Here is a 12,026-nt window from a genome sequence, read left to right on the forward strand (position 1 = left end):
GAAGGCACGGGGAGACTTGGAAAGCTGCCAGAGGGAGCAATGTCACCAGCTTCCCCACAGAAGTGCCTCCCTTCCCACCACACTGCCATGGCCTCAAAGAGTTCCAGTGACCAGCAGGCGTGGCTTGGGAGACCAAGCAATTTCCTGGGAGCATGAAACCCTTGCCACAGGCTGCTTACTTGCTTTGGACTGGAGAAGCCCTCCTCTACGAGCATATCCAGCAGGGCAGCACTGGTCTTGGTTTTGAAGATGTGCGAATATGCTCTGAGCCCAGGACCCATGGTGCTGGTCTCTTCCGCCCGAATTTTCTTGATGAATTTGCAAACCAGCTGTAGGAGAAGGGCAAGAAGCCAGGGATGTTGCAGGGAATGCTCCAAGCACGGTGCCAGCAGGCCCAGCCCAGGTGGGGATGGCTGCAGGTACCTGGGCTGTGCTGCGGAAGAGGCCACGGGCGGGGTCCTGCTCCTGTGTGCGCTGCAGGGCTGCACCTGGAAAAGAGCGAGCGCAGCCAGAGCTGAGGGGCTGCGGGAGAGCCCGGAGAACACGGCCCAGCCCTGCGCTCCCCAGGCAGGGACAGCCCCGGGACGCCCCAGGGGATGGAGCATGGCCCCTTCGGGGTGTCTGCCCGGCCCCTCTTCTGTCCTGTCCGTGGGTATGGGACGGGAGAAAATGGGATGGGATAAAATGGGATGAGATGGAATGGTGCCAAGTTGGCTGCAGGCACCAACCCTGTGGCCCAGCTCTGCCACTCACCTTCCTGCGGCAGCTCAGACGGCACCACCGCTTTGGTTTCATGTGCGCGGGCAGCTCCAGGGCTTTCTTCCTCCTCTTCCCCCCAGGCCACCTTGGGCGCTTTCAGGGGTCTCTGCTCCATGAAAATGACTGGATTTGTGAGGGCACCTGCAGAAGAGAAGCCTTGGGAAGGCCACAGGTCACCAAGTCCTGTGGTCTGGCCTCGAGCTCAGCTGCAGGAATAACGCCTTGGAAAGGCTCCGGGTCAGACAGGACCGAGTGTGCTGTGTGGGGGCTCCTCACGGCACCGCTCTGTCCCGTTCTGCCCTGTTGTGCGTTCCCAGCAGCTGGGCAAGCTTCTATTTCCCACGTGTCACAAAGGGCCCTTGGTCACCGGGTTCCGTTCCATGGCACCGAGACCGTGCTGCAGCGTGCCACCCAGGGCCCTTGCACACACTGCCTTCTGCCCTGGGGCCGCCCCCAGCCCAGCCAAAGTGGCCCAGGCTGGAAGGAATGCCTGGCCCCCCCAGGTGTCTAAGACAGCCCGCACAGGATCTTTAGGAAGGGCTCAGACCACCAGCAAACGCTGCCCGGCTCTGCGGGCACAGTCCTATCCCCATATCTTTCCCTGAGAGCATTTGAATTACTAAATGAGAATCATTTGAAGGGAGGACATTTACATTTTCCATTTCAGAGAAGGCTTCTGCCTTCCTTAGCAGGCACCTCTCTCTTCAAACCAAGACAATTGTTTATCATCTTGCAGATGCGCAGTTGCTGGGGAGTCCCGTTTTACACCAGGGACCCGGAGAACCATTCCCAGCAATTGGGAAAATCCTAGGTGGTCCATCCACCCACAGATGAAGTCTCCAAATGTGCCCGAAATTGGGTCCAGCTCTTAGAGGCCTAAAAGAGCAAGTCCAAGTGACTTGATGATATTTTTAGCCCAGAAAGCCCTGCAGCTGATGGCACACTTCACAATCAGCAGGGGACACAGCTAGGCCAAAGCCCAGGCCTCTGCTGGGAGCCTTTCTCCTCAAATACCCTTCAAACAAACCTCCATGCAAGTCAGTTGGGAAAGTTTCTTCAAATGATCCATTTCTGGCACATGACTACACAGGGTTAAGTGAAAGATTCTAAAGCAGCTGCTGTGGAGTCAAAGAGCCAGCACTAAGAGTCCTTGTCATCTCTTTGTAGCTAAATGCCACTATGGGGGATTTGAGGGAGTTTGGAACGAGCTAGAGAGCAGACCTCCGAGTTTTTTAGATGATGCCATTGCTTTTTCTTCTCTTCTACATAGACAGGAAAGGTGAGTTTGGCTCACATCTGCACTGCATGGCTCACAAGGCCCGCAAGACTTGTAGTTACAAGAGCTTTGAAGGATTTCTTGGCCAAGAAGACACTGCCAAAAATAATATTTATGTTTTGGACCCAGTCTCCAATATCTCGTCTTATGGAGTCGTGCTCTCGGGGTCTCTAGCTGGTCAGAGTGACCCCGAGATATGTTAGAAAGTCTCTTTTCCCAGCCCGGCGGTTGAAGAAGGAGTCAGAGCTCTTCATTTCTCGGTCTCCAGGTTGTTTATTGTATCTTATCTATAAAATTCTTTCTCCTGTCTTTCGAGGTCCGCACAGCCAGACAGTCTAAGGCACTCTGCCTCCCGTGGGGCGGTGTTATCTTTTTATACTAAAAACAACTATGTGTACAATATTTGCCATTACTTTCCCATACATATCATCTACGTTAGACAGTGAGCTTCTTCTCTAAACCAATCTAAAAGTGCCAACATCACAGCCGCAGATGGAGGCCAAGAAGAAGAAGGAGAAAGGCTGGACATGCCCAGATTCCTCATCTTCCCCCCTGAAGCCCCATTCTAAAACGCCCCAAAATCTATTTTTCCACTCGGTGATAAATTCACTGTCATTCTGCTTAAACCTTTGTGGCTTGTCATTCTTCCTACAAGGTTGGGAATTGTTTTTTCCAAGGGCTAAATCAAAGGCACACGGGTCTTGAGCTCTGTGCCAAGGCCTCTGAGCCCTCTGACAGGGTCTCGAGTCTTTCAGGGCAGCCAGAGGAATTTCCTGGGTTCCCACATCCTGCTACAGTGTAAGCCTCCTTAGCCAATCATGCTATGACACACAAACCTACAGCACTGCATCCTAAACTTCTTGTTTACCACTGTAACTGATTTGATTTTTTCTAGATCTTGAACTCTAAAACTCTAAACTTTCCTCCACTTCAACGTTCCTCCCCGTGTCTCTGCTATAATAAACTAGAAATCCACATTCTCGCTTCTAGCACCTAGCTTTGGGAGCCCTTTCCAAGGTCTCCCTTCAAATCCTGTGTTTAATTCAAAGCTTTGCTGACAAGACCAAAGGTCTGAGATTTCCCTGCATTTGGATTTCCAACAACACTGATGCTGTTAGTTCCAGAGTGCCCGGGATCCCTCTTGCAAGTCAACTCTGGTAGGAACAAGACGGCTGGCAGGGGGCTGCTTGTGGCCTCTGACAGCCCATTGCTTAGGGCTTGCCAGCGCCCCAGCCCCTCAGGGGCTGCCCCAGCCCGGCCAAGCTGCCCGGCAGCAGCGCCGCAGCCCCACAGCAGCTCCAGAGCAGCCCTATTCAGAGGCACCTGGGAGCCCTCAGCAAGGCAGCCAGCAGCACACGGGCAGGAGGACACGGATGCGCTTTCTGCCTGGCACAGGGCTTGTGGCCATCTCCAGGCACTGCTCTCACAGGGATCCCCGCAGCCCCGGCCCCTGCCCACCCGCTCTGTCACCAGCACAAAGGCTTCAGCAGAACCACCACAGGCCAAGGGGCTTCTGGCCATTTCTCCCTGCCCACTGCACGCCTGGGCATCTGGCTGAGCGCAATCATCCTTTTCCCTCTCCTCCCCTATGCCCTGCGGACCCTGGGCAGCAAAAGAAAGATCCTTGCAGTCTGTGTATTATAACATAGTCTCTATTTACATTGTAAAGGAAAAGAAAAAATGAAAAGAGCAATCTTGAAGAAAAAGAAAATTCCGCCTGACTCTGGAGGCCCCAGCAAATAGAGCTTCTGGGATCAGCTCTCCACAGAGCTCTGGCCTGGCAGGCAGGCAGCCGAGCCATGACAGACGAGTCCTTGTCTTCCATGCCCTGCGCAGATGACTTCGGAGCCACTGGAACCTCGAGATGGCAGCCCGCTCTCCTGACTTGAAGATGCACAGTCTTTGAATTGCCAGGCTTCCGACGGCGAGGCTGATGTCTTCTGTTTTGTCTTCAGGGGCTGCGAGAGAGAGGAACAGAGCCACGATCAGAAGCTGGAGCTGCGGGGAGCCGAGGAGAGCCCCCTGCAATGGCCATCGCAGCCGGCTCCTGCCATGGCAGGGAGGGAACAGGGAGCAAGGGGATCAGCCCGAAGCTGCTGGCCACCAATGGCACACGTGGCCCTGAAAGCTCCGTGTGCTCTCCCCACGGGAGCAGAGCCCTCCGCAGCCGGGGCAGGGCTTGCAGCTCTCCCCCTGGCAGCCCCCGCTGTCAGCCCGCTGCCCTCACTCACTCACCGCTGCAAATCAGCTGCAGCTCTTGCTGCTGCCCCCTCAGGCGCCGCCCGGCCATGCCTGTGAACACAGAGCCTGTCACGGCCCCAGCGGCACAGCTCCCTGCCAGCAGCGCTGCCGGCGCTGTGGCCACACAGGCTGCTGGCCCGGCAGGGCTCAGCCCGGGCCCTTGCCGCACGCTGCCGCCCCAGGGCACGGCTGCCAGAGGGCGGCAGCAGCAATGCCCGGGCCAGGCGGGGCTCCACGGCGCCGGGCCGGGCTGGCGCTGCCGGGGCAGCAGGCGGGGCCGGGGCCGAGCTGCGGCGGGCCGCGAAGGGAGAGGGCAGCCTTGGCTCATGGCTCACCCATGAGCCTGATGGCTGTTTTGCGGAGAAAAGAAGAGAACCCCACATTTTTGTAGAAGTTGTAAAGCTGGTATTGTTATTACAGCGCTGGACGCATGTGGAGATTGTTCTCCTAAGAAAAGGCATGCGTACCTCTGAGAACTTCAGGTCTCTTTTTATCTCTCTCTCAAATACATACGCATACAGTTTCACAATAGGGTCATACATGATCATTTTTATGGGTTTCGCGTGACATTTACTGCTAGTTCCTTTTTATCAGAAAAAAATCCGAGGTCAGGTTGACTTGCCCTTACAGCAGTTCCTGTCTCTCTCTATCATCTTCTGTCTCCCCCCTTTATCTCTGTCCTTCACTGCAGTAACTTCACTGAGCTGAGGCCTTGCAATCTGGCTGAATAACTATGGTTTCTAACCACAGACTCAACTCAAAAATGTACATTTCACCTAAATTAAAATGGATTTCTGTCCTGGAAAATTTTTGCTTTGCCTCAGCGTCCTGATGGGATTAGAGTACACTGTGCACCAGTGTTGACAAAAGCCTTGTATATCTATGGCTCTGGTGTGTCAGGGATCCACACACCCTAAGAGACACAATTTTCCCTGGCCTCCACCTGTCTAGAGGCAGGCCCTCTCTAGTCCTGGCTACCGTTCCCTCCCTGGGTGTATGTTCTGGATGTTCCTTCAAGGAGATCTGACATATCATCCTCCCTTCTGCTATACCTGGCAGCTCGGTCACAGGGAGCTGGGGTTTCATTCATTTGGGTGGAAATCTCTCTTCTAGTAGGTTCCTCTTTTAGCTCTCATACCCATGCTGCTAGGACAGAGATGAGTTTTCCATTCCACCCTCTCATGTCTTGCCCATGTTCATACAGGAAGAACCACAGGTCCACTCGTGGGGTGTACTCCCTCTCCCTAGCTGGGGTTGTTGGGCTCTGACACTGGGGCCTCTGGTTTGCACTAGTGCCACATGGGAACTGTCCTTGCTCATCTCCTTCCTCATCTTTTCTCTGAATTTTTCCTGTTCATCCTTGAGACAACCACAGCAGAGACATGAGTGTGCATCAGGCCATGGACGATGGTCTCATCATTCCTGAGTTTGCTTGCTACAGAACTCACTGTCTCCTGGTCATCCACGAAATGCTTTGTTCCCATGAAGCTGGAGTATTCAGATGGCCCCTGTTGTGAACGGCTCCACCACATTTGCACTGTGCACCTGACCTTGTCAGGCTCAATGTGTTGTCCATTCCCTGCAAAACGTTATCTCCAATACGGCCATTTGTTTTAGTGTTGGAGGTCAGAATTTTTCCTTTATTTTTCTTGGGCAGCACCCACCCCTCTGCCCCCTCCAGCCCCGGCCCCAGTGGCTGCTGGCTGCCTCACAGGGCTGTGTGGGCAGAGGAGGCCAGTGCTGGCCACAGGGACAGCCCGGTCAAGGGGCTGAGTCTGCACCAGCTGCACCCTCCTGGCACTCTCCAGATGGCAGAGGACAGGAGCAGAGCAGTCGAGCACCTGCGCCGGGCCCTGCAGTGCTAGGACAGCCCACAGGAGGCCCTGCAAGAGGCGGCCATCAGGTTCATGGGTGAGCCACGAGCCCGGGCTCTCTGCATGCCCCACCCTCCTTAGCACCACCCAGCCCCACCCTTCCCCACCTTGCCCAACCTCTGTCTGCCCAGCCCTGCCCAACCCCACAGTGCTCTGCCCCGCACTGCTCCACACAATCCAGCCCCTCCCTACCCCACCCTGCTCACCCCTGCGCCATCCTGCCCCACCCTACTCTGCCCCACCCTACCACACCTTGCACCAGCCTGCCACACCGTGCCCCTCCCATCCCCACCCTGCTGCAGCCCGGCCGTACCTCACCATGCTCCACCCTATACTGCGCCATCCAACCCGGCCCTGCCCTGCCCCACCCTGCCCCACCCTGCCACAGCTCGGCCCTATCATTGCCTGGGGGTCTTTGCACAAATCACCAACGGGATGGGACTGCTGGGGAACGCGTCTTGAGCTGTTTATCTTCCAGCATCAGTCTCATTACATGGTTATGACAATGGGAAAATGCCAGCAGCTCACATCTGTCGCAGACGTCTTTTGTGAAAAATCCTTTCTTAGGATTTTTCTCCTTTCTGAGAAGCTGCAGTTTCAGCAACAAGATGTAAACAATGATTATCTGCTGATGTAGAATGCAACAGGTCCACCTGTGATTAGCCCCTCTTAGATGTTTATAATTAATGGCCAATCAAGATGGAGCTGTCTCGGACAGGGTCTGAGAGAGCTGCCTGTGTTATCATTCTTTTCTATTCTATTCTTAGCAGAGCTAGCTTCTGAGGAAACCTTTTCCTTTCTTTTCTTTTAGTATAGGTTTAATGTAAAATATATATATAAAATAAAATAATAAATCAAGCCTTCTGAACATGAAGTCAATATTCTCGTCTCTCCTTTCACCTGAAAACCCCTGTGACCACAGTCACACACATCCCCAGAAGCAAAGAACTTCATGTTAGAATTTACTTTAAAAGTTTTTGACTAATCACACAAAGCAGAAGCATATTGACAAGAGTTCTATCCAAGCACTGTAAGCACATGTACCTTCAGTCAAACAATGCTCGCTTATTTTGAATATAATACCTGCTTGTAAGCATTAACATACAATCCACAGGGCTCCATTATTAAGCTTAAAACTTCCTAATATCTTGGTAGATAAACTTTTCTGTAGCTTAGGGAGGTATTCTAGCCAAACATTAATACTCAGACCATTGTCCTATTTTTCCGTAGTTTTCTACTTCTTATAAAAACTTTCTGCTGACAAATCTTATGGCTACTGCCTAACTCTAATTGCACTTCTGCTGTCTCTGAGGCCTGCCTTTTGTAGCATTCCTAAAACGCTCTGATTTTCAGGATTCCCACAGGCCCCAGCCCCGCCTGCTGGCCCCGCAGCGCCAGCTGGGCCCGGCGCCGTGGAGCCCCGCCTGGCCTGGGCATTGCTGCTGCCGCCCTCTGGCAGCCGTGCCCTGGGGCGGCAGCATGTGGCAAGGGCCGGGCTGAGCCCTGCCGGGCCAGCAGCCCCTGTGGCCACAGCGCCGGCAGCGCCGCTGGCAGGGAGCTGTGCCGCTGGGGCCAAGATGAACTCTTTTTTCCTCAGAGATGGCCGGGTTTCCCATGATGAATGAGCAGCAGAAAGAGTTCCACGATCTCAGTCAGGGTGAGTGAGGGCAGCGGCCTGGCCAGGCGAGCTGCAAAGCCTGAGCAGGGAGCTTCAATCCCTGTCCCACGTGCAGTGGGAAAAACTCCACTGCAGAGGAGGATGTGTCAGGCCTGATTCCGGGCTGGAGGGATGAAAAGGACAAAATGCCCATCCTTTTGATGCAGGGGATGCCCTGAATGTGGGAGGCCTGCCTGCCCTTCCCACTGGAGCGCCATGCTGAGATACCCTGAGAGCAGCCCAGTGCTCCTCGCTCCTCTCTGCTGACCTGCGAGTGTTTCTCTGCTTTCAGGATAGCCCTGGCTGTGTCAGGGCTGCTATGTGGACATGAGACAGCCGGTCCTGTCCCGCTGGGTCCCAGCAGTTCCTTGCAGCGGCCCTGCACCCACGCCAGGATGCTGGCCAAGAGAGGCCCTAGAAGCTGAGGCAGCTGATTTGAAGCTTTTGCAGATCCACACAGGGGATGGCCGCACACAGGGGATGGCCGCACACAGGGGATGGCCAACAGCTGTCCTGAGGGGTCTCCCTAATTCAAAGAAATCGGCAGACAAATGCATTGTCCGCCAAAAGCCCTTTTATTGAGCTGGCAGGAGGGCAGGGTCTGCACCCCACTAAAATGCTTCTCTGCCACATGTACATTTCAGTGGGATGATGTCAGAAATTGATCTCAAAATTACCACCCATCTTGACTCTGCTGAGGTGATTCGATAGGCAGGGCGTTAGAAATACATTCTGTCAGGTTCCTGTACTTGAAGCTGATGTCCAGGCGCTGGCCAGGAGCGGCCTCCATGCCCTAAAGCAGCACTTCTTCCTCATGGCTTCCCTGCACAGGGCTCATTTTACACTTGCCCTTAGTTCTTCTGGTGGAATGTGTCTAAAGCTTTTTGTCAAGTCCCTCTCCTGTCAAGTTAGGCCAGCCAGGTTTTTCTTATGCTAACTGGTGCTAAGTGCTTGTGTAGGTCTGTGCCAAGTACTTGTTTACTTATGTGAATTGCTTGTGCTTATGTCAAACAAAGGCCTTGTTTCATTCAGCTCTTCTCTTTATCCTGATGCAAATTCTTTTGCAAGATCCTCTGGACAGTTCACAGTACATATGTACTGTTCTGCTGCTGTTTTAATTTTCTACCAAATTCATAGATTTATGATGCTTCAGAGGAGGGTTAATTTTTTTAAAATTAGAACTGGTTTGCTGAGGAAGCTAAAAATCTGAGGAGCTGTTGGTGGTTCCAGATTTGTCCATCACAAGACGACATCTGACTCATGATGTTCTCTTTCTTTCTCTCTTTTGGTGATTATTTCGATAACAACTTTGATACCGGATTTGAGTGTCCATCAGGCTCTGTGAGATGCATTTTTGACTTCTGCCACTAGCCATTCTATATTAGGCTGGTAGGGCATTTGCTTTAGAATGTGAGCGTCCCGTGCAGTTTGGAATCTGGGCACTTGGTGATACCCATCATGTGCATTCTGCAGAATCTCAAGAGAAGTTCTTGTGTGGTGCAGCTGAAGTCGCATCCACTTTTGGTTGTTGTGAAATTACAAATAGAGAAGTTAGTACCATTAGGAGTTTCCTTAAAAGACTCTATTGTAATAGTTGTGCAAGCAGATCTCACACAGGCACAGCCCCTTCCCACATAACACACCTGTGATTGTGCACGGGGAACTGGGCTCATTTCAAAAATACAACTGCTGCCCTCAGCATGCAGACACCGATCCTCTCTTTCAAGCACCGCATTTTTGCACACAAAATTCAGTGCGTCCCTTGGCACACATGCTTTGATACTAAGAGTTTGTCAGCTTCTAGTTTTCTTGTTGAAAATGGCCCAGACATTATGCTGAATGGGGCTTACAGTTATGTGAGTTCTTATAACTCCAAGGGCCAAAATTGGAATGACACGGTATTTTTTTTGCATTCTTAATGGTTAATACAAAAGACTGCAGGGTTTTGTTCATTCTATGTGAAATGGACCAATTGCAACCAAGTGTGGAAGTCTTTTTCAAATTGCTTTGTGGTTTCATTTTTAGCCATGATTTAGTTAATTCTTGTGGCAATTTCCCCAATTTCCCCAGCTCTCCTTTTTTGAAGTTTTCCTGAGATTACAGACCATAGCCACACACAGTTGAGCTTGTAAACATTGAAATACTTAAGAAATGTTACTCTGTAGTTTTCCCATAAAGCCAACAACTGCTTGAAAATCCTGCAGTGTATTGTTGGCCAGGGTGGTTAATAGGTTAGCTGCCAGGCTTTGGGTATGGGCAAGAGACAGCATGGTTGATCTGAGAGGAGTTTGTATCTGTCCAATATAAGAACTCACAGTGTTTACTTTCTTGAGTAAGACTTCCTGATCAATAGAATTTAATACTCCCAGTTCAGACCCAAACCATCCCCTTAAGTCTTTCTTATACCAATGATTTGGTGTCTGGGAATGTATCCACAGCTCCCATTCTTTTAGGCTTGCTGTATGAGTGGGCAGAATTGCTGTTTAATTATGGAAATATTAGCTTGTACTCTTCACCTCCAGCTTTTTCAGAGAGTACTGTGGATTTAGAGGCAACAATTCTTCATTTGTTTGTCTTACCCCAGAGTGAAAGACTCTATTATTTCACATATGGGTCCCGTTCTACGGAGTTGTTTCTGATGTAAAGTTGTTTGTTTTGATTTTAATTTTAAATGTCTGTGATGTGACCCATTCCGTTTCGCTCCTTGTTGCGTACCCAAGGCATGGTAAGTGGTTTCTTCAGATACATTGCCTGCCTTTAGGGAGGCATTTCGGAAACCTCCAGAAACCTTACACTGGCCCCTGGTAGTATTACAAAAGATACTTTACCAAGTTCCCAGTACAAATAGTTGAGTATTCTGAGTACTTCAGCCCATTAGAGGATGAAGTTGTGCTATTGGATTCCATGCATATCTGGGTTGCAATCATGTGGCCATGAAATCGGACATGATATACCCTAATAGGCTGATTGTGCTCCTGCCTACCCCTCCAGCTGGATTGCTTACTATTTATGATGGCCTGGAATATCCCAAGAATGAAACTCAATTCTCAAAAGCAGATCCTGTATGAGACCTGTTCCATGTACTAAGCGCACAAGCAGGAAAACCTTCTGCCCTTGCCCAGGTTCCTGCCAGCTTCACCAGGGAAAATGGCTGCTCGTGCCACTCCATTCCCTTGCCCAGAAGGCACCCACTTGTGTTTGGACACCAGCTGCTGGCCACAGCCAGAAAGGCAGCGCCCGCAGCATTGGCCATCAGAGGCTAGGCTGATGATTTTATCCAGAGAGCAAAAAAAATAGCCAGAAGGCACCTTGACGGTATCTCTGTAAGAATGTCATTGTCCTGTGAAACTCAATAGTGGATGGTGGTTTTGTGCTGCAGATAATGACTTCCGAGCAAACATCATTCCAAGAAGGGACAGCTTCTGCCTTCTGACGGATACCCAGTGTGGCTACCAATTGCTCCAGGTGCTCCTGCCAACAGCCACCTGTTGGCAGGAAAGATTGCACAGACACCAAGGCACGTTGGCTTTGGCTGTCCTCTGGCAGAGATGTCCCCCGGGGCCACAGGCCTCTGTGGCAGGAGACAGGCACCAGCATTGGCAGGCCTTGGGGATGGCAAATCTCCTTTGGCAGGGACTCTTCCACAGCTGCTGCTGTAAGCGCTGCCCAGAGGACAGAGCAGCATTGGTGCTCTGGGCCACAGGTCCCGTGCCTGTGACACGCCCCTGCGAGTGTGCCGGCCACCCAGCACCGGGACTGGTCCCAAAGAGGCCGTGGCAGGGCCTGTAGAAGGCACCGGTGCCCTTCCTGCTCTGCTGTGTGTGCAGCCGTGGGGGCTCATTCTGCTGCCTTGAGCAGGCAGAGCAGAGGAGCAGCTGCTTCTTGTTTGGGCCCTTGCTAAAGTTCATGCTGGGCTTCAACACTTGGGGCAAGGTCTTGCCTGCAAGCTGGTGCAGTTTGGGTGGGGTGGGGGTGTCCCCAGGGCACGTGGAGATGTGTCCTGGGGCTCTCTGTGACACAGTGCACCGTGGTCACTGTGGGATGGAAAGGGACAGAGTGTGCAAGGGTGACCCTTTGTGACACGCCGTGACATAGGTGCTGGTGGCGCCACGGCCACGCCACAGTGCTCGGTGCACGCGACGGGACAGGACGGGACAGAGCAGTGCTGTGAGGAGCCCCCCCACAGCCAGCTTGTTCCTTGCTGACCCGGAGCTTTTCC

This window comes from Melozone crissalis, unplaced genomic scaffold (assembly GCF_028551555.1).
Source record: "Melozone crissalis strain CALT ecotype California unplaced genomic scaffold, PUWL_Pcris_2 ptg000192l_1, whole genome shotgun sequence".
In the NCBI taxonomy this organism is placed as follows: Eukaryota; Metazoa; Chordata; class Aves; order Passeriformes; family Passerellidae; genus Melozone; species Melozone crissalis.